Consider the following 24605-nt stretch of genomic DNA (forward strand, 5'->3'; position numbering starts at 1 on the left):
AACATTATGTTTATGATCTCTTAAATTTCCTAACCTTCCAATTCCTTAATTTCCTTATGTGACTTTTGTACCTCTTTGGGTATGAAGTTGAGGGTGAAGCCAAATGAGAATATCCATTTGTTTTCTGTTCTCTTTGGAACTTCATATATAGGCCTGCTTCCAGTTGGTGAGTAGCCTCCCTGTTTGGCATGCCTCTAGAAATGGACAGGACAGGTATGTGTTATAGTTCCCATCACAAGCTCAGAAATTAGAAAAAGCTTCTCTTTTATACCAAGGATAATTATTGTACCTATTAAGTTTCCCACTATCTTACCCTAAGATTCACCACTTTTATTTTTCTCCTGAAACCCAAAAATGAATGTGGGAAGTATGAGAATGGGCAGTCTCCACCCCTCACACTGTTGTCTGCAGGTTCTGGCTGTGTTTATGTTTCATGGTATTGACTTTGCTAATATGAAACCATTTACTTTACTCACCAAATTCTTAATTCAACCTTTCTACCAGGGTTTCTCCTCTGCCCTGTATTTCTTCCCTTTTTAAACTTGTTTGCTACTCCTTTGCTTTATAGCCTGCCATGGTCTCCAGTGGGTAAGGTTTGGGGTGTAGCATTTTTGCATGTTTTTCTTAAATCCCTTTCTCTTTTGCCAGCTACCTATATCTTTATAGCACAGACTCATATATTTACTTCCATACAATTCCCTTGTTTTTAGCTGTGGATTGTATATCCAAGGCTTAGAATCCTTCCTTGACCCTCCCTTGTCTCTAGTTGATACCTACAGTGGGAACTTTTCCTCCTTCTATCACCTTTGAGGATACAATAAATACCAACTCTTCCCCCACCTATGTGTGTGTGTGTGTGTGTGTGTGTGTGTCTGTATGTATATATATATATATGTGTATGTGTGTGTGTGTGTATATACATATATATATACATATGGCATCTTGATGGTGAAATAGAGTTCTGGGCTCTCAGCTCCAGCACCATCTTTCAGAATGTGGCTATTGCTACCCACACCTTCTAATCTCCCTGCACACTGCCCCTGATTCTATCTTTGTAAGGATCTTTATCAGCGCATGCATGGGTGACAGGAGGAAAATGAGTGAAGCCACAGTGAATCTGGTAGTTCATTTTGTCCAGACAGAATAAGTGGTGCTTTGATTTGTTTTCAGCCAGAAGGCAGAAGGCAAACTCCATGTTAATTTTGCCTTTTGGAAACTTTATCAAAAATCAGCAAATAAAAATGGTATGATTCTTTTGATTTATCTCTGAGACCTTTTCACTTAAAGAAAGCATAGAACTTTGGATCAAAAATCTAAACTTTGACCACTCTAAATATCTAGATACCAAAAGGAAACATTGTCCTTCTTTCCTGCAACCTCTGTTCACAATCGAGGACACATATCACCCTAAAGCTCTTAAAATATATGATTTTATGTATAATCAATAGATTTTAAAGAAAATACTACTTAGAATACCAGATAAACGGCTTCAAAGATTATCCATTCATGATTTCTGAAAGAAAGCAAAAGGGGAAAGAGGGAAGCAGGTACATGAGGCAGCATGGATTCTCCACCAGGGGAAAATTAAACAGTGATCAGACACTTCCCATGATTTTGGTTGTTATCTCTTTCCCAGTGAGCAAGGGTGTCAAAGGAGAACCCATAAGTATACATTATTTCTCAGATGTATTTCCACTACAGTTTTCACTGTAGTTGCCCACACAGATAGCCATCCTATCTTCTATCACTGCCCCCCGCCCCAATCTCTCTCCTGTAAAAAAAAAAATCCTGCCATATCTCCACACCAATCTTGGAATGTGCTTTGTGGCTTTTTTTTTTTTGGAGGAGAGAAACAGCTCAATCTCTATCAACTATGTTTCCCAAGAACACAAATACTCAGTTCCAATCTCAAAAGTCTAGTCTTCTACATTTAAATCATATTAACTCCTTCACTCTATTTCAGCTACATGGAACAGGAATTATCAGTCCACATCTTCCCATTACACATAAGTGTTCCACTTCCTTTGCCAGAAGCTCTGACATTATTTGACCTGACTATAATTTCTTATCACTTCATCTTTTTTCTCCCTTCCTATACCTGTATTTCACTTTCATCATGACCTCCAATCTATCCACCTATCAATACTTTCTCAGGAGATTAACTCTGTTCTAAATTCCTTTTCCTTCCTTCTGAAAATCAACAATAAAATCTATGAATTCAACTCTAAATTGCCATCAGTTTTTCTCCTCTTGTTTTATCTCTGCTCAACTTTTCCCCAGCCACTATCCTGGATTGTTCTAACCATCCTCTTGTGCTTCTGCTCACATACTGTTGCTGATTGGGTACATTATAAAAAACTAATTATCCAATATCATCTGGAACCTCAGTCAGCAAGACAATTTTTTCATTCATAATCCATTCCCTAATCTCACTTTCATTAGCAACTAAATGGTGTAATGAATAGAATGTTGAATCTGGAGTCTGGAAGGCTTGAATTCAAAACCAGCATTAGGCCCTTATTACTTGTGTGATGCTGGGCAAGTCACTTAAACTCTGTTTGCCTCAGTTTCCTCAACTATAAAATGGGAATTAGGGAGCACCTAATTCACAGAGTTGTTGTAATACTCAAATGATAAAATATTTGTAAAATGCTTAGCACAGTGCCTGGCACATAATAGGCTCTATCAAATGCTTATTCGCCTTTTCCCTAACCTATAGAAGCCTGTCTTGTTTACTGAAGCTTCATATTACCACCATCTCCTTCACATTGCCTTTGAAGAAGACTTTGCATCTTACTTTACTGAGAAAATTAAGCCCATTCACCATAAGCCCAATACTCTCATCTTGTCTTCATATGAAAACCCTTAATAACATGTCTCACTCTACTCTTTGTTAGCCCTTGATAATGAGTTCTACATTCTCCTTGCTAACACCACAGTGTCTGAGGCTGGATTTTGACTCAGGTTTCCTAACTTTAGTTGGAATACTTATGTCATTGCCTGACCTAGCTGCTTAACCACTAGATAATACTATTCCCTCAAGCTATGTTTTTGCATATATATCTTCTCACACTGAGCCAAATGCCTAGAAAATGCTGCTCCTTGTCTTTATTCCCTGTACCCTCACTGACTTCACAAATCTTTTTTTTTTCTGTCCTCAAATCTCACCATTTAACCGAAACCGCTAACTCCAAAGTTATCAATAATCTCTTACTTTCCAAATCTAATGGTAAATTGTTTGCCCTCATTCTTCTTTTCTTTTTTTGTACTTGATTTTTGAATACTCTATTTTTTTCTGAGTTTTTGTGACTCTACCCCAACCTGGCACTCCTTCTACAGGATTGACTGCTCTTTTTCAGCCTCATTGTTCGTATCATAATCTCTAATAGTAGTCTCTCCCTAAGGTTCTATCTTGAGTCTTTGTCATTTGTCACTATTCTCTCTCTCTTTCTCTCTCTCTCTCACATACACCCATTGCACCAATTATGACAAATTTCTACAGCATACTAAAAAGCAAAGACTTCACCTTGATGACAAAGGTCTATATACTCAAATTATGTTTTTTTCTTTTATTTTTTTTAAAGTAAGTTTTGTTTGTTTATTTTATGCTATATTTTAGATTTATAAGGGAACATGGACAAGAACCTCACAGAATAAGTCATGAAAGGGGTGGAATCTGTACCACTGGAAGGAGTTCGAATTTGATGAGATCATAGATCCATCAAATATAAACAAAGACTGTGATTTGTTTTTTCAAGTTATGTGGAACATCTTTTTTTTTAAAATATGAAACATTTATTAATTTATTTATTTTTAGTTTTCAACATTCACTTCCATAAGATTTTGAATTCTAAATTTTCTCCCCATTTTGCCCCTTCCCCCACTCCAAGAGAGCATGCATTCTGAATACCCCTGCCCCTAATCTGCCCTCCCTTCTATAACACCCCTTCTCTTCTTCCTTTCCCCTTCTATTTTCCTGTAGGGCAAAATAGATTTCTACACACCACTGCCTGTATATCTTATTTCACAGTTGCATGTGAAAACAATTTTTAATATTTGTTTTTAAAACTTTGAGTTCCAAATTTTCTCTCTTCCTTCTCCCACCCACCCTCATTGAGAAGGCAAGCAACTTGATAGAGGTTATACATGTGTAGTCATGCAAAACACTTTCAAAATAGTCATGTTGTGTAAAACTAACTATATTTCTTTTCATCCTATACTGCCCCCTGTTTACTCTATTCTCTCTTTTAACCCTAATCCTCTTCCGAAGTGCTGGTTTCTGATTACCTGCTCCCCTAATCTGCTCTCTCTTCTATCATTACTCCCCCATTTTATCCCCTTACTCCCTATTTTCCTATAGGGTAAGATAGATTTCCATAACTAATTGAGTGTGTGTTATTCCCTCCTTAAGCCAAATCTGATGAGAATAAGATTCACTCATTCCCTCTCACCTTCCCCAACTTCTGCTTCACTGTAAAAGCTTTTTTCTTGTCTGAAATTATCTGAGATAATTTACCCCATTCTACCTCTCACTTTCTTTCTCCCAATATAATCCTCTCTCATCTCTTAATTTTATTTTTTAGGTATCACTCCATCTTCAACTCACCCAGTGCCTTCCATCTATCCATCTATCTATCTATCTATCTATCTATCTATCTATCTATCTATCTATCTATCTATCTATCCATCTATTTATCTATCTATCTACATATATATTTTTTCCTCCAACTCCCCTAATACTGATGAAAGTCTCATGACTTTCCATGTAGGAATGTAAACAGTTCAACTTTAATAAGTCCCTTAAGATTTCTCTTTCCTGTTTACCTTTTCATGCTTCTCTTGAGTTTTGTATTTGAAAATGAAATTTTCTGTTCAGCTCTGTTCTTTCCATCAAGAATGTTTGAAAATTCTCTATTTCACTGCATGCCCATTTTTCCCCCTGAAGGAATATACTCAGATTTGCTGGGTAGATGATTCTTGGTTTTAATCCTTTTCCTTTGAACCCAGGAATATGATATTCTAAGCCCTCCATTCCCTTAATGTAGAAGCTGCTAAATCTTGTTTTATCCTGAATGTGTTTCCACAATACTTAAATTGTTTCTTTCTCACTACTTGCAATATTTGCTCCTTGACCTGGGAACTCTGGAATTTAGATACAATATTCCTAGGAGTTTTCCTTTGGGGATCTCTTTCAGGAGGTGATTGGTGGATTCTTTCCATTTCTATTTTACCCTCTAGGTCTGGAATATCAGGGCAGTTTTCCCTGATAATTTCCTGAAAGATGATGTCTAGGCTTTTTTTTGATCACGGCTTTTAGATAGTCCAATAATTTTTAAATTATCTCTTCTGGATCTATTTTCCAGGTCAGTTGTTTTTTTCAATGAGAAATTTCACATTGTTTTCTTTGTTTTTTTTTTTCCATTCTTTTGGTTTTGTTTTACAATTTCTTGATTTCTCATGAAGTCATTAGTTTCCATTTGCTCCATTATAATTTTTAAGGAAGTATTTTCTTCAGTGAGATTTTGGAGTTCCTTTACCATTTGGCCAATTTTGCTTTTGAAGGCATTTTTCTCCTCATTGGCTTTTGGACCTCTTTTGTCATTTGGGTTAGGCTATTTTTTAAGGTGTTATTTTCTTCAGCATTGTCTTTTTTTTTTGTCTCCTTTAGCAAACTGTTGACTTGTTTTTCATGATTTCTTACACTTAACTCTCATTTCTCTGCCAAGTTTTTCCTCTGCTTCTCTTACTTGCTTCTTAAACTCCTTTTGGAGCTCTTCCATGGCCTCAGACTGATTGATATTTTTCTTGGAGGCTTTGGATGTTGGAGCTTTGGTTTTGTTGTCTTCTGGTTGCATGTTTTGATCTTTTTTGTCACCAAAGAAAGATACTATGGTCTGCCTTTTTTTTTTTTTGCACAGTTTGCTCATGATCCTAGCCAGTTACTTGAGTTATAAACTCTTTGTTAAGGTAGGAGTCTGCTTCCTGTGTAGAGAAGGTACTGTCCCAAGCTTCGGGGGTTTTGTGCAGCTGTTTTCAGAGTATTGTAGGGACCTGTAAGTTTTCATTTCTTCCAAGATGGTATGATCAAGGGTGAGGTGTTTACTCCTTTCCTGGGCCATGGGCCCTGGTCTGTAAGTGACTACAAGCACTCTTGTCTTCCTTGGAACTGGGAGGAGGATTCCATCTGCATAGCCACCACAAGCTCCCCCACTCCAGTGCTCCTCCTCACCCCAGCACCACCACCCAGAACTGAGACCCAGATCCATGCCTTGGCAAAGCAAGAGAATCCTGCCTGAGCACCAGCAAAGAGATCCCTGAAATCCCCCTCTGGTCAGTCATCTGATTCTCCTCTATCTGTGGGCTGAGAGCTCTGGAAGCAATTGCTGCCCAGGGGCTGTGCTGGACTGGGGCTGGACTGAGCTCCTCTCTCACCAGGGTCAGACAGACCTTTCCTATTCACCTTCTTAGTTGTTTTTGGTATTTGTGGGTTGAGAAGTCTGGAAATTGTCACATCTCCCCTTGATTCAATCCCCTGAAGACTGCTCCAGGTTCCCGGAGGCCTTGTCTTTGCCTGTACGGTCCATGCTGAACTGTATTCCTCTCCCAGCCTGGCACAACAGACTTTTCCTATCAACCATCCAGGTTGTCTTGGGCTGGTAATTTGTTTCATTTTATCTTTTTGTAGGTTCTGCTGCTCTAGAATGAGTTTAGAGACATTTTTACAGGTATTTGGAGGGGTTTGGGGGAGAGCTCAAGAAAGTCACTACTTTTGCTCCATCATCTTTGCTCCACCCCCGACTATGTTGTTATTGTTGTTTTTTTCCTCAGTAACAATGTATTGCTGTGAGAGTTGAATTATAAGGAATGCTGAGCGCAACAGAAACAATAGTTTTCAATTATGATGCTGAAAAAAACTTTTGAGAGTCTATTGGACAGCAAGGAAAATAGAATCATTCAGTACTTAATGAAATTATTACAGGTTGTTTATTGGAAGATCATATACCAAAACTGAAACTTAAATATTTACTTTCTCCACACAATGAGAAGATGGGAGTTATTGGAAAAGACCCTGATGTTGGAAAAGATTGAAAGCAAAAGGAAAAGAGGACAGTTGAGGACAAGATGGATAGATAATGCAATGAAAACAATGAATATGAACTTGGACAGACTTTGAGAGATAGTAGAGGATAAGAGGGCCTGGCATGCTATGATCTATGGGATCAGGAAGAATCAGACAAAACTGAATGACTGAAAAACTACCAAACAATGTTGTATTTATCATCTTTATATTTATTTTGTGTGAACTTATATATGTACCTATCTTTCCTATGAGAATGTAAGTTCCTTGTGTATAAGAATTATTGTCCCAGTCCCTATTACATTGCCAGGCACATTATAATTGCTTAATAAATGCTTATTGGTTGATATTTATATTGGAAGAATCATTAAGCTCTTTATTGGTGATACAGGCTAAAACACAGAGAGGGTTTAAAGTAGATAATTTAAAGATGGTAGGTCTGCAACATGCCATTAATGGAATTTACAGATTTGAGAAGATCTTATTAATCTTTTGACTTTAATACCCTGTGTATCAGACTTTCAAAGTATTGTTTATTGTATTCATTCTCTACCTATCATTTGAGCCTCAATTCAGATGTCGCTTCTTCCATGATGCCTTCCTCATCTGTTGAATTTAAATTGACTTTCTCTTCATCTTGACTTTAATTGCACTTCAAAAATTCCTTAAAGTATTCTATTTTTATTGTAATTTTCTGTGTACACATCAATTTGACCCCTCACCAAGATTGCAAGCTGCATAAATTCAAGAACCATGTCTTAATTATCATTGTATCTGTCATACCCTAGCTTGTTTCTTTTAATAATTCGCATTTCATAAATTTCAATTAAAAGCAATTTACTAAAATACCAGAGAGAGGAACCAGGCACTTTCACAAAATGTACTGGTGACCTAGATGGGGGAAGAAAAGTTCCTTGGCTTGATTATCAGTTAGCCTAGCCATTTTATGTTCTTGTTGTAGAATTTCTTTGAACATTTTGTTTTTCATTTAAGCAGCCTGTTTATAGGAAAAGGGCATTTTATTTACCCAGATGGATTAACAGATCTTGGTCTACAGTAAGCACAATAGTGTAGAAATAGCAGTGGATTTGAAATTAGAGAGCCTGTGTTTGAAATCCTAGTTTTAAATTCACATTCTACTGCTAATTACCTTTCTGATTTCAGTCAAAGTGCCTCACATCACTGGGCCTTATTTTCAGTTGTGGAATTCAGACAAAATGAATGAGATACTTTCCAGTACTCAATTGTAAAATATAATGATGATGATCATACTTATTATGAAGATAATAATAATCATATATTTTGATTGATACCATCTGAGTCGACTCAACATCAAACTCTTCTGTGTCTCCACTAAGAAAAACTTTATTTATGGAGAATAAATTTCTGCCCTGTGAGCTCCTTGTGGATAGGAACTGTTTTTTGCCTTTCTTTTTTATTGTTTTTTTTTATATTTCCTTTTTTTCCCAATTACGTATAAGGACAATTTTTTTTCACATTCATTTAAATTTTTTTTGAGTTTCAAATTTTCTCCCTCCTTCTTTTCCCAAACCCTACATTGAGAAAGCAAGTATTTGATATAGCCTATACAGGTGCAGTCATGCAAAACATATTTGCATGTGACTCACATCCTGAAAGAAAACTCTCTCCTTCTCTCTCTCTCTCTCTTCTCTCTCTCTCTCTCTCTAGCACACACACACACACACACACACAGGAAAAATAAAGTAAAACATATAGTATGCTTCAATATACATTCAGACTTCATCAATTTTTGCTCTGGGGATAGATAGCATTTTTCAACATGATTATCATTGCAATATAGTTGTTACTGTGTAAAATGTTCTTTTGGTTCTGTTCACTTCACTTTCCATCAGTTCATATAAGTCTCTCAAGGTTTTTCTGAGATATCCTTTTCATCATTTCTTATAGCACAATCATATTCCATCACAATCATATATGACCATTTGTTCAGTTATTCAACAATTAATAGACATCCCTTCAATTTCCAATTCTTTGATATAATAAAAAGAGCTGCCATATTTGTACATATAGTTTTTTTTCCTTTTTGTAAAAAAAAAATCTCTTTCATATACAGGCCTGGTAGAGATGTTGCTGTCAAAGGGAATGCAGTTTTATAGCCTTTGGGGCATAATTGTAAATTGTTCTCCAGAATGATTAGATCAGTTTACAACTCTGCCAAAAGTGTGTCAGTGTCCCAATTTTCCCACATTCCCTCAAACACTTATTGTTTTCCTTTTGTGTCATATTAGTCAATCTGGTAGGTTTGAGGTGGTATGTCAAAGTTGTTTTAATGTGCATTTCTCTAGTCAATAGTGATTTAGAGCATTTTAAAAATATGACTATATAAAGCTTTGATTTCTTAGTCTGAAAACTGCCTGTTCATATCCATTGACTATTGATCAATTAGGGAATAACTTACATAATGGCAAATTTGACTCTTTTTTTTATGTATTTGAGAGGTGAGGATTTTATCAGAGAAACTTGCTGTAAATCCACCCCCCCCCAAACAAGTTTTCTGTTTTCCTTCTAATCTTGGTTGCATTGGTTTTGTTTGTGCAAAACCTTTTTAATTTAATATAATCAAAATTATCCATTTTATATCTTATATTGTTCTCTATCTCTTGTTTGGTTATGAATTCTTCCCTTATCCATAGAGCTAACAGGTTAATTATTTCATGCTCCCTGATTTTGTTTATGGTATCACCCTTTATGTTAAAATCATATAATTCACTCAGCTATCCACATATGTTTCATGGATAAGTTCATCCCGTTCTTATTCACAATTATGATTTCTATTTATTTCTCTCCATCCTACTTCTCCCCTCCATTTATCCTTTGCTCTTTCTCCTTTCATCCTGTCCTTTCTCAGAACTGTTTTGGTTCTGACCACTGCCTCCTCCAATCTAGCCTTCCTTCTACTATCCCCTGCCCTTTTCACATCCCCCACCTTTGTACTTCCTTGAAGGCCAAGATAGATTTCTATACCCAATTGAATGTATATGTTATTCACTCTTCGAGCCAATTTTGATGAGAGAAGGTTCAAGCATCACCTGCTACCCCCCTATCTTTCCCTCCACTGGAAAATCTCTTTTGTGCCTCTTTTATGTGAGTTAATTTAGTCCATTCTACCTCCCCCTTCCTTTTCCTCCCTCTTTTTCACCTCTCAATTTATTTATTTTTATATCATCCTATCATAGTAAGCACTTACCTATGCTCTCTGTCTATGTATATTTTTTCTAACTACCCAGCAATGATAAAGTTCTTAGAAGTTACAAATATCATCTTCCCATTTAGGAATGTAAATAGTTTAACCTTTTTGAATTCCTTATGGTCTCTTTTCTGTTTACCTTTCTATGCTTCACTTGAGTCTTGCATTTAAAAATAAAGTTTTCTATTCAGCTTTGATCTTTTCATTAGAAATGCTTGAAAGTCCTCAGTTTCATTAAATATTCATTATTTTCCTCAATAAATGATTCTCATTGTAATCCTAGCTCTTTTGCCCTCTAGAATATCATATCCCAATCTCTCCAATCCTTTAATTCAGAAGCTGCTAAATCTCATTTTATCGCGATGATTCCACAATATGTGAATTATTCTTCCTGGCTACTTGTAATATTTTTTTTTCCTTAACCTGGTTGGAATTTGACTACAATGCTACTGGAAATTTTCTTTTTGGTATCTCTTTCAGTTGGTGATTGGCAATTCTTTCAATTTCTGTTAGAACTTCTAGTTTTAGGGTATGAGAGAGATTTTTCTTGATAATTTCTTGAAAGATGATGTGATTCAGTTGATGAACCACTTTGACACTTTTGATCATTGCACATTAGAGAAACTAAGAATGGTATGAAAACTCAGGGAATTGGCATACTTTTATTTCCTCAAAAGGAAGCATTTTACTAGAGATTGACAAAAAAGAAGAGGGACTTAAAAGAATGAGAATAAAAATTGGTTTTGGAGAGGATCTAAATAGAAATTTACAGCATGGTAGTAAAGGGGTGAGGTGTAGGATAAGTCTTTGTTTTATGTGCTTTGTGCTAATCCATGCCAGCATGTGTTTCCAAGTATTTGCTTTGTTCTACATCCTGATAATTCAACCTAGCTTTTTCCTTTGATCTGATCAGCCCAGAGAAAAATGTAAAAAGTGAACCTTTCAAAAGAAAAGTCATGTCTCACTTTTCTCTTTATACTTCCAACACTGGCCATGTTGGAGATTGTTAAAATGAAAGATAGATACAAAAACTAATTAGAGACTACAGTTGTTACAAAAAAGGGTAATTTCTCTACTGGAAATTTCTAAATTATTATTTGAATGTTTTAGTAAATATTTTGATGAGGTTTTTAGGGCATCAGTAAACTTTGTAAAGTTTGATGAAAACAAAAATTGACAAATTAGATTACATCAAAAAATTATATACATTTGCTATTTAACATTAAACTAATATGTTGGAGAATTAAAGAGTGAAATTAGATGCCTAACTACTCAAGTCCACTTTCCCAAAGCAGTTTCAGTTTGTTAGATACACTTCAAAACTGCACTTAAAGGGAATGACACATTTATTGCAGTATGGCAATGTGTTTTTTTTTTTCATTAAAAGACAAAACAGGAACATTTTAGGCCAACTTCAGTTTTCTCTCTCAACAAGAATAAAAGTAAGTAATGTTGGGATTTATTTACCCTTATGTTGTTTGCTGATTTCAAACAACCAGCCTGATGCCAATCAAGTTCTGTTCTTAGCCCCTACTTTGGTATTCCCAGATTAAAGGTGAATCCCATAGTGTTCTCAGAGGGAGAAAATCTTATTTTAAAATCAGAAAGCAACTGAAAATTAAGTAAAATTTGATTTTTTTTTCCTCTATGAAGGCTATAATAAGTTAGGGTAAGAGATACTGAGGAGTGATTTGGAAGGAAATAGAGAAAAAAATTACACTTTGAGCCCTTCAGAAAAGTAGACTCCATTAGATGTGTTTTTTTTTAAAGTTGAATTCCTTCTAACTCAAATTAACATATGAAGGCAAAATTGTTCCTTTTTTAAAATAAAAAGTAGATACTGTAAAATGAAGAAATTATGTTGCAAGTCAAGGGATATTCCTAATGCAAATCATTGATGACAATTTGAGAGAGGCAAATTTTTATTGAAGGTTAATAATCTATATTACTACAAAAGAATTAGTGAAAGTGCCATGAAGTCATTAGGGAATGCATATCAAAACCATATCAGTCTCTTCAAATGTCAAATGATTTATGTAAGTGTACTATCAAAAGGTATTGCTGAGGAAACAAAGGTTAATAGGGTTAAGTGACTTGCCCAGGGTCATACAGCTAGTAAGTGTCAGAGACCACATTTGAACCCAGGTCCTCCTGACTCCAGGTCTGGTGTTCTATCAGCTGCAGCACTTACCTGCACCCAAGGAAAGAGGAGTCACAAACAACAACAACAAAAACAAACAAAAAACCACACCTTTTGATCCTGAAGAGCGAATTAAAAGGAAAATGAAGTGAGCAAGTAATTAAGGCAAGGTTTTTCAATTACCTCTTAGAAAATTGGAATAAGCTAAAGAAATTGTGGTATGTGAATACAATGGAATAATAACATCTCATAAGATACGTCATCTTTAAAAAGGCAAAGGAAGCTGGACTAGAAGTCCCCTGTAGTTCTTCTACACAAATGATGTTATGATCACCTATAAAAAGTCACTAATAGCTTGACTGATCTGATAGTTAACCAGTTGTTCTAGAAATACCTGGTAGGCCACTAGAGTTCAACTAACTCATTATTTTGTTGCTATTCTTAAAAAACTTTGATGTTAATGCCACTCATATTCCATTTTATAATTAACTATTTAATTTTGTGCAAAACTATTTTCCCTATTCATTTATTATAGGAATAAATAAGCCCCCTCCTATTGGCAGACACAAAAGAAAGCTTGAAACTGCACAGATAGGCATGGTTTTCTAACATCGCTTCTTTCCCTGATTCCACAATCCATTTCATTTCTCAGTTATATCCTTCAGAGTTGAAGTGTAAGTCAGGTGATTTTTAAATCACAGTGCTTTCTGGAGCTGCTTTTAACTTGGGTTCATATGCATTGAATCTACCATGAAGAAGTAGTGTTCAAGCATTTAAGTATAAACTTAAGGAAGGTTATTGTTTCCTGCTTAAATCTGTATTGTTAATCTTTATCTGCTTTAAAGAAGCCAGCAGGGAATGTGTAGAGAGTGATTTGAAGTCTGGAACAGTTCCTGAAGAGAGCTCTGTGCTGTCTACATCTGAAGCAATAATAAACATTTACCTTTTAGAAATAGTTGAAGTCTTGGGAGGAAAATGAAGCTATAATGAGCTCTTGTTGGTGATGGAGGGTCTAACGATACATAATAGCAATCATGACGACAATAATAATGATAAATCCTGATCTGATGAAGGGTTAGAAATAGAAAGCGATAGGCTTTAGATGGGAAAAACGAGGCAGTTTAGAGTGTTCCGAGAAACACAGGTGCTCTGTGCTTCAGTCTGTTTCCTGGGCCTATATTGAAACATCAAGTAAAAAGTGACAGATGTTGCCTCTTTCCTGCTGCTTTTTGAGAACTCACTTTTTCTCTATTATGCAATGATGAGCTGAGGCACTTGCCCAGAATAATGGAGGCCTTCTATTAAAACTCAATTTAAAAATAAAATGCTGACAAAGTCATCTCTAGAAATGTTACTGTCCCAGCTACTATGTTATTGTCAATGGTCTTGACCCTGAAACACCCTTGATTTTTACTTCCATCATACCATCAAACTATACCAAGACTTTTGGCCTTTTTGTTTTTGTCTTCCTTCATTATTCTCTCTCTCTCTCTCTCTCTCTCTCTCTCTCTCTCTCTCTCTCTCTCTCTCTCTCTCTCTCTCTCTCTCCTCTCTCTCACATTTTCTCTGTCTTTATTAAAATTACTTTGTACCGTTTCCTACTTTTTCTGCTCTCATATCCATAAATCCTTTCTTGTTAATCTCTACATCTACATGAGTTTTCTGTGAACTATATCCAAAAATTTCCTCACTTTTGAATGGCTTAGTACTCACTTTTAGGCAGCCCTGCTCCATCCATCTTTGGCTTGCCAGAAAATATTTTATTCAGTGTTAATGAACATTTTCAAGGTACTTTTCTCCTTTCTTCAGTTCAAAGTTCAGTAATCCTCAATTGTTATTGTCTGTTTTCATATAACTCTTAAGATACCATGTATACTCCAGAAATGTAAATGAGTAAAAACAAATTCTTCTAATATACTTACAGCCATATTAAATAGAAACATAAAATCTTTCACGAAAATGGCTCTGAAGAAGAGAAAGGGATCAGATTTTTTCTTTCCGTTGTTATTTTGTACTCTTTCAAAGAATCTCGAGCAAGAGGAGATAATATGGTTGAGAATCCTGTGATGAGAGACTTAATAATTTACTTATAAAATATTATGTGAGATTTAACTAAAATTTCTAATACTTAATCATCCATATTCACAGTTAGTTGAGAAAAGGGTTTAGTGAAAAGTGGATCCAGTGAAAAAATTTTGGAAAAAAGATCCGAAATGTAGAACAACTTCCCTGATGTACCCCCAAATAAACAAACAAAAAAACCAAGCAATTAAATAAATGAGTGAATAAATAAATAAATAAAAATTTTAAAAAATTTACATGCCAGGACACAGGCTGATTCAAAAGAATATGCTTTTGTAATTTTTTGATGTTGCAAACATAGATAAATTAATATAATATCAATATCAAAAGTAACTTAGAAGTAACTTTATAGACCTTTTTTTCTTTTCCATAAAATATCATGAATCCAAGGCAGCTAGATGGCACAGTGAATAGAACACTGGTCTTGGAGTTAGAAAGACCTGAGTTCAAATCTTGCCTCAAACACTTACTAGGTATGTGACCCTGGACTAGTCACTTAATCCTATTTGACTCAGTCCTTCATTTGTAAAATGAGTTGGAGAAAGACTTGGCAAGCCAGGATCTTTGCCAAGAAAACACTACGTAGGGTCATATATATAACTCAACAACAGCAATCATGAATCCAATGGATCATTAATGATCTTCCATTGAGCAAGTGACTATGAAGGTATCCACACTATTTCGTATAAAGAGAATTAGGAAGACAGCTTGTATGATGCTAGTACATAAAATAGCACTTAAAAGGGTTTCTATGATTGACATGTAACCACTGCAAAGACAAAGAAAGTGAGAACTGGCCTAGAGGCCATTGGGTAAATAATCAGTATACTCAAGGTCCTTGATTAGCCTATATCCAAACATATAGCATCTTAGAGCCAAAAGGGACATATGGTAAATTATTTATTCCAGTTCTCTTATTTAACATATAGCAAAAATTGATAACTGCAGAGTTTACATAATTTGCCCAAGGACACAAAAAATACATAGGTGGCCATTTTTCGATAGAGTGGTGGCCATGGAGACAGGAAGACCTAATTTCAAATGCCATCTCACTTACCCAGACCCTGGGCAAGTCATTTAAGCTCTGTTTTTCTCAACTGTAAAACAGGGCCAATAATAGCAAATGTTGTAATATTTGTAAAACACTTAGCACAGTGCCTGGTTTACATTTTGTTGTTCAATCATTTTCATTTGTTTTCAATTCTTCATAACTCCATTTGAGATTTTCTTGTCAAAGATACTGGCATGCTTTGCCATTTCCTTCTCCAGCTTATTTTACAGATGGGAAACTGAGATAAATAGGGTTAAGTGACTTACCAAAGGTCACAGAGCAGGAAGATGAGTCTTCCTGACTTCAGGCCTGGCACTCTATCAACCACATCACCTAGCTGTCCTGTCTAGTACATTTCCTTCCTTCCTTCCTTCCTTCCTTCCTTCCTTCCTTCCTTCCTTCCTTCCTTCCTTCCTTCCTTCTTTTCTTCCTTCCTATTTTAACAATGGGCCATTTCCTATGATTTCATCTTTGCTGGGGAACACAAACATGCATATATACATACATTTATACATGTATATATGTGTATATACATACAGGTGTGGATTCACAATTCATATTTTTGTTACCTATTAACTAATAGTAAAACCAATATATTCTCTTTTTAGCTATTCGATGATATGGGCTTATATTGATATTGGTAGACTCACTAGGGGTGTATATCTCTATCTGTGTGTCTGTCTACCTATCTATCTACGTATCTCTCTCTCTCTCTCTCTCTCTCTCTCTCTCTCTCTCTCTATCTATCTATCTATCTATCTATCTATAACTCAAAACCCACCCATACTTTCTCATTCCATGTTGCTCTTGTCCATGTCCTCTTATGTTTCCACAATTTGTGTGAGAAGCTGTCCACTGAAAGGGTCACCTTCCTCTAGATCCTTTTCTTGGATGTCAGTGAATCATGCTATTCCCCTTCTCAATATATGTCCAGCCCAACTCTTTATTTTGTTATGTAGCTTCTTTATGTTTGTTTACCTCTGATGAAATAATGTCCTTCATATAGCCCCTACTGTTTAATGCTTTGTTAGTAAGTTTAGAATTCCTGGATTTCTTAAAGACTCATCTGAAGTTTCAACTTCTTTAGGAGTCCTTTTTTCATTCCTCCAGGATGTTAATGCCATCTCTTCTAGTTTTCCCTTGATAGATTTGTATATATTTTGTCTTGGCCATTAGAATGGAAATGACTTGAAGACAGAGATTGTTTCTGTTCTTATTTTGTATCCCCAGCACTTACCATGGTAACTGGTTGATAGTAACAGCTTACTAAATGAATGTTGATTAATTAATTGTGTGATCTGGTAGAAGTCATTTTGCTCTAAAAGATGAGATAGTTAAAGTAGATGATCTCTAAGTTTTCATTCCCGTGTATATACTATTCTTCTATGCAAACAGGTCTCTTGACTGACAGTTTATACATCTTTTAATTTTAGTATGCTTAATACTATCTACTCCAAGAAATACAAAGTAAACTATATCACTTTTCCCCTTGTAAACATGTGAACCTGATTATTTTCACATTTGCCATATGTTATTATTGTAGCTTGCAAACACAGCTTCCCAAAGGAAAACAAGATTGCCTCTACTGATTTCATCTTAAAAGAAGAATAAATGGGAAGGAAGGAGCAAGGAAAGGAGGGAGGGAAAGGGAGGAGGAGAGGGAGGGGGAAGGGGAGGAGAGAGAGAGAGAGAGAGAGAGAGAGAGAGAGAGAGAGAGAGAGAGAGAGAGAAGAGAGAGAGAACAAATTAGCACAATTTGGGATCTTTTAAATCTATTTTAATAGAAAAGGTACAAAGCACATGAATTGATCTACCCTTATTACTTAAAAATGCTGTAAGGAGACAGAATCAATATTTGTCAGAGACAGATAGATATCTCTAGTTTGTAGTTCATTCACTAACCAGTTCACACTACATAAATGGTCTTAAATATCTAACTGAAGTAAAGAAGAATATAGAGAACCTTTCCTTAAAGTGTTTCACAAATCTAAACCATGACCATTACACTTCCAGTAAACGAGGATCTGGATCTACTACTGAAAGGTGTATCAGAAACCAGTGGCTACATTGCTTCAATGTAAAATGGCACACAATGACCTCCCTGTCCATAGTGAATTGAACTGGAGCTTTTTACATCATGTACTTTGAGATGCTGAGTGGAAAAAAAAACATGAAAGATTTCTTTTTCTTTCTGCCTGCTATAATTTCCTACTGTGTGCTCCTTCATGCTTCCACAGGAGTGGAAAAATAAGAGACAAACAGAAAATAAACCTATTCTTCAGTTAGCCCTGAATTGTATTGTGTAGTTTATATTCAGCAGTACTGAACAGCCTTATTACAGTTTATTTCTCATCTTCCTTATACCTACCAAGAAAGCAAAAGCAATAAGAAAGGTAAGAATACTATCAATAAGTAAATCTTTTGCACTTAAAAACAACCTTTCATCCCAGTTTTGGAGGCATTAATTACACCTCACAATGACTCTGGGTGGTACTTAGCAGGAGTATCATTAAGTCCACTGCACAGATGAGTAAATGGAACTATAATGACCTGTGTCCTTTACTTTACCAACTGGAAGGACAGCACTGATATTGAAGTGAAATAGAGAATTCAATATCAGTGAAACCACAGGTAGCAGACATTGGATTTTTCTAAATCCAGTTACAAGGAAAGTCAGTTCAAAGTTAAGACAAATAAAAATGTGGTTTTTATGATTATGAAGAATGATAAATTTATTCAGTTGTAATGTAACTTTCTTTTAAATATCTGTTCAAGACCTATATATAAATATTATTATTATTATTATTATTATTATTATTGTTAACTGATCTCCAAGTTAACAGCAAATAGACTGGAAAGAGATACAAACTTTTTTTTAGATCTATTGAATTGAGATAATATGTTAATTCATACAACAATATAATCAGAAGATCATTCTGGATCTGGATGGTATATCAGAGTTCACCCATCCAACAATTTTATTTTACAGATGAAATAACCAAGTCCGAGTTAAGTTAAATAACCTACTCAAGATCACAGATATAGGATTTAAATTCAGATCCCTTGCCACCAAGTTCAATATTCTTTTCATGGTAAAACATCTCCCTTTAATATAACTTTAATATTTAGAAGGCAGTTGGTAGCACACTGGATACAGAACTGCGCCTAGAATCAGGAAGACCTCAATTAAATTTTGGTCTCAGGTAGGTAGCATAGTGGATAGAGCCCCAGGCCTGGAGTCAGTAAAGACTCATCTTCATGTTTAAATCTGGCCTCATACACTTACTAGCTGGATGACCCTGGGTAAGTCACTTAACCCAGTTTGCCTCAGTTCCTCATTTATAAAATGGAAAACCACTCCAGTATCTCTGCCAAGAAAACCCCAAATGGGGTCACAAAGAGTCAGGCATGACTGAAAAAGAGTCAGCTACAACTCAGATACTTGATAGCTATGTGTCCTTGCAGAAGTCACATAACCTCTTATTTCCTCACGTTCCTCAAGTGTAAATTGGGGAACATAATAGCACCTATCTCACAAGGTTGTGGTAAGGATCAAATAAGATAATTAGCTATTCACAGTTCACCCAATTACAAAGTCCCATGCATAAATACATCACTGATTTTCTTTCTTCCATCCCTATCATTTTATGTCACTTTACAGACCAAACAAAATTTTTAGTGAAATTTTACTTATAAACTAAAAATAATGCAATAAAAAGCAAGTCATTAATGAATCCCTCACTTAACCTAGAGACCTAATTTCCTAGGATAAGAGCCATTTTTAATGAATTCACAAGCATTTCTAATTGATGTGTTTACAGAGCTTATTCACTTATTCAACAAACATTTCTTAATTATCTATTAGATGTAAGGTACCATGTTAGGTACCAGAGATATGAATATAAAAATTAAAGAGTCCTTTTGGAACACATCATGACCATAAAAAAACAATGTAAATTGAATACAAAATTATGCAATTTAGTACTCCTATAGGAAATGGTCCTTAAGGTGAACCTCGAGAGAATTTTGGGATTAAAAAAAGGTAAAGCTAAGGAAAGAGCAATTTTTAAGTATGGGGAAAAATTCCTGAGCAAAGGCACTGGAGTGGGATAGATATCAGATGCTATGTGTTGGGAAGAACGAGAAGTCCCATTTGTCTGAAATGTTGAATATGTCAGGTTGTATAATAAGAATTAACCTGGAAAAACAGATTGGATTTGAGGTTGTGAAGGATTTTAATAGACAGGGTTCTATGTTTTATCTTAGAGTCAAAAAAGGAAACACTGAAGATAGTATTGTTCTATATCAATGTGGCTACTAGGTGGAGAGCTGTTCAGGGAGGGGGATCATTTAGAGATGAGGAAACAAATCAGGAGGCTATTGCAGTAACAGCTGAGAGAATTAATGAGAAACTTAATTAAGGAGGTAGCTATGTAGGTATTTAGAAGCAGAGAGATTTGATAAATGTTGGGAAATCTCTCAGATGCCTTCCCCTTTTCTCAGATACTGCCACCACTCTGGTATAAGCCCTCATCTCCTCATGACTGGACAATTGTAATAACCTGCTCATTTTGCTGCCTCCCCACTATAATCCATCCTATATTCAGCCACCAAAATGATTTTTCAAAAGTATAGATCTGGCAATGTTACTCTATCACTTAGAAAACTCCAGAGGCTTCCAATATCTTCTAGCATCAAATACAAAATTCTCTATTTAGTGTTCAAAGCCCTTATACCTCATTCTCTACTTACATACTCTTTGATCCAGAGACAGTGTCTTCCTTGCTATTCCTCCCACGGGGTACTTCATCTCTAGCTCTGGGCATTTTCTTTGGCTATCCCCCCTGCTTGGAATTCTCCCCCTTCTCATTTCTGCCTCCAGGCTTCCCTGGCTTCCTTCAAGACCCAGATAAAATTTCACTTTTTCTTAATTCTAGTCACTTCTGTTTGTTGAGTATTTCTTATCTCTCTTGTATATAGCTGTTTGTTCATCATTTATATGTTCTCTCCCCCATTGGCTCTGACTGTATTTTGTCTTTCTTTGTATCTCCATCACTTAGCACAGTCCTGGACACATAGCAGGTGTTTAATAAGTCCTAATTTAATGAATGAGATAGCGTTAACAGAGTCAAAGTATTTACTAAGTACCTATTATGTGTCCATGAACTAAGTAGTTCCTACTCTCATCAAACTCACAGTCTAATGGGGGTTGTGATATGAAAACAAGTATGTACAAATAAGATTTAGACAGGTTATATTGGACACAATCACAGAGGGAAGGCAAGAGCCTTGAGAAAAACTTATTCCCTATAAAAGGTAAGATTTTATTGAGGATTTAAAGGAAACCAGTGAGGGCAGGAGACAGAGATGGAAAGCTCAAGAATTTCAGTGGACACTCCGGTAAAAATGCCCAAGGTTAGGAGATAATGTCTCAGAAGAGAACAGTGCCACACAAACCCAGAGATAAGAGAGTATCAGTGAAGAAGAGGATGTTGCCAGACTAAAAGGTACAGAGAACTCAAGAATTACTCAACTGAGAAAAGGTGATTAAAGTTTTTTCAGTAAATTTGGAGAGAACAGCCTCAGCAGAATGGTGAGATTGAAAGCCAAACTGCAGAGAATGAGAGAGGGAGAGGAAAGGAAGTTGAGGCATCAGTTATAAATTGTTTCCTCAAGGAGTTTGGCTTGGCCCCAGAAGTGAGGAGAGCTACAGGATGATAGCTAGTGGGGATGGATATTCAAATGAGGGTTTTTTGAAGATGGAGGATGCATGGACATTGTAGGCAGCAGAGAAGCAGCAAGTACATAGGGAAATGGAAGACTGGTGAGAAAATGGGGATGATAGAGGGAGCAATCAATTAGAGAAGACAGGGTAGAATGGTATCATTTACTTGTGACAAGGAGAAGAGCTACCTCTTCAGATAAGAGAGTGGTGAAGGAAGATACAGTGGAAGAAGGAATCTGAGTGAAGTTACATGAGGTAAAGGGAATTCTAGGGGAATAGCCTGATTTTTTTTAGTGAAACAGGAGGTGTTTCCCAGATAAGCAGGGTTACAGAGGGAGCACCTTTTGAGAAGAGATGAAAAACTTTGGAAAACCCATTATGGTGAATTAATTGTTGTTTATTGTTCAGTTGTTTCAGTAGCATCTGACACTTCATGCCTCCCTTTGGAGCTGTCTCAACAAAGATGTTGAAGTTCTTTCCTATTTCCTTCTCCAATTCATTTTACAAATGAAGAAACCAAGACAAAGAGGGTTAAATGACTTGCCTGGGGCCACATAGCTAGTAAGTGTCTGAGGCTAGATTTGAATTCAGGTCTACCTGACTCTAGGCCCAGTGCTCTATCCACTGTGCTATGTACTGCCCAGGGTGAATTGATTAGGGAAATATAAGAGGATTGTCTTGGCACTTTGAGGGCCAAGGTGAGACTGAGGTTTTGAAATTGATTAAATATGAGAGCTTAGTAAAAGTAAGCAGGACATGTCAAAGATAATTTTGAGGTTGTAAACTTGGATGACTTAAAGAATGATGGTATCTTTTACAGGAAAAAAAATGAGTTTAAAAGTATGAAGTACTGTGAGCTTAGAAGAGAAAATTGTGTGTACACATACATATATCCATATATGCATATATATGTGTGTATATATATCAAGGTATATATGTATATATATCAAGGTATATATATGCATGTATATATATATATATATACTTATATGTACATATATATAATATATAAAAGTCAAGTCACTTGATGACATGTTGGAAATAATAATATGCAATGCAAATAAAACAAAGCTTCAAGAACAATTTATATGCTGTCTATGATTATCTACATTCTATTACACTATGTATCCCATGGTACTGGGGTAAGGAAGAAACATCATAAACATACAACCTTGGTCAGGGAAATCATATATCAACATTTTGCCAATACCCACTATTATTTTTGTCATGTGTCCTCCTGAGGTACTGAACCAGTTTCCCCATTTTAAAGTTTGGCTTCTTGTGCTTTCTTATGTAACACCTTTTTTTTTTTTTCTGGTTTCAAGGATTTGGCAGTCCTTGTGATCTCCGGCTTGACTTGGCAGAGCTTTTAGTTTGCCCTCTCTAGGATCACACTTTTTGACTTCATTTGACACTATGGGCATCTCTTTTCCCCAGATGTAGTCTTCTCTAAGGCCCTGGTGATTCATTATCTTCAGTTAATGGCACTTTGGAGTTCTACCCTGCCTATCCCTTGATAGAAACAGGAACTGATATGTGTATAAAACTTTAAGTTTTGAAAAGCATCTTACCTATTATATTGTGTAATTAGACACTAGAGGTATTTTGTATTCACATTTTATTGCAAAGGAAACTGAGATTCAGAGACATTAAGTGATTTCCCCATGGAAATAGGGCAAAGTGTGGGAAGAAGGAATCAAAGCTTTGTGTTTTATGACCTCAAATCTAGGAATCCTTTCCCTATACCTTTCTATCCCTAAAATGTATACACAGAAACAGAGGTGGACAAGCAAAGAGTAATTGTTGAGATCATGAAGAATGACTGATAAATTTGTATAAGCAGTTGTACATTTACCCCATGTTTAAAAAGTGAGCAGGCCATTCTGAGTATCAGTCATTTCCTGAGCTTGAGGCACTATGGCCAAGTAACTTATACCCCTTTTCATCATGGTATGACTTTCTTTCAAATTCAGCACACAAGGAAGAGCTGGGGACACAGAAAAGCCTCCAGCTTGTTCATTTAACCACCTCTGTGTTTTTATTTTTGGTTTGTTTACTTTCATGCATGTTTATTTACGTATTTTACCAGCTCACATCTCAATGGAATTTGGTTGATTATTTTCTCTTTTTCTCTAATGTACTCTCACCTCAGTTAAATGTGTGGCTTGGGAATCCTCATCTAGATTGCTCTGGCAGTGCTAACTTAGATTTACAAATGCAGAATAATTTAAATCTGCTTTCCTTTGAGTTTCTTCTTTTTCTTCTCGGGCTCCCGAATGTATCCCAGAAAACAGAACTGGCATATATCCAAATGGTTCTAACTTTTAATGTGAAGTCACATATATAACACTAAAACCTAAAACAATACTGCTTAAAGTAATAACAGTCCCAAAGAGGCCACTCAATCCTCCTTTAAGCAGGAAGGGAGGGGGGAGAGGGAAAGAGCTGGAGATAAGAAATAGTGGAAACTCTTCAAGAGCAACTGTTCTCGATCACCAATTATGAGAAAGAAAGCCGTAGACTGTTTGCTCTGTATCACAATGACACTTGGTCTTAACGGAGGAGCCACAAGCCAATTGTTGTGCAGCTTAAACCAAACTGGGAAACTTTAGTATAAGGAACATAAGGACCATGGCTGGGGGTGATGTCCTGGATCAACCTTGAAAATTCCCCACAGACTTTAACTTCAGTGGCTTTCATCCTCCTTCATTTTTTGGGGGATGGAAAGTTGTATCACTTTCCCCAAAAACCAGTGTGAAGCTGGCAGCTGGCAGCTGGCCCACACAAAATGTCCATGTCTATCCAACTCCCATATGTCTGGCATCCTCACCAAACAGTAGTAGTACTTAAAGCTAAACTCATAATTTTCTTATTGCTTAAAACTAAATTCACAATACTTTTAAAGAAAATATGATAGATGTCACACAATTTTCTCACCGAAAAGTGGCAACATAGAGATCAATCAATCCTGGGTTTTTTAACCATTTTCTATCAAGCACTCCTTTGGTGAAAATCTTGTGAAGTATCCAGACCATGTTTCAGAATGATATTTTTTTAATGTATAAAATACAATGAATTGGACTAAAAAGGAAAACAAATATATTGAAATTATCAAAATCAGGGAGGACAGTTCACTTACCAAAGGTTAATAACCCTTGATTTAGGACAACTGAGTTATTTATAAGTACAAAAATAATAGTCTGATACAATTGATTTTCTTGAGTTAATATAGCTAGTTAGTGCCAGGACAGAGATAATGAGGTTTTGGGTGGCTGGATGCCAGGATTCCTGACTCCTACT

Source organism: Phascolarctos cinereus, unplaced genomic scaffold, assembly GCF_003287225.1.
Source record: "Phascolarctos cinereus isolate Bilbo 61053 unplaced genomic scaffold, phaCin_HiC Scaffold_2;HRSCAF=192, whole genome shotgun sequence".
Taxonomy (NCBI): Eukaryota; Metazoa; Chordata; class Mammalia; order Diprotodontia; family Phascolarctidae; genus Phascolarctos; species Phascolarctos cinereus.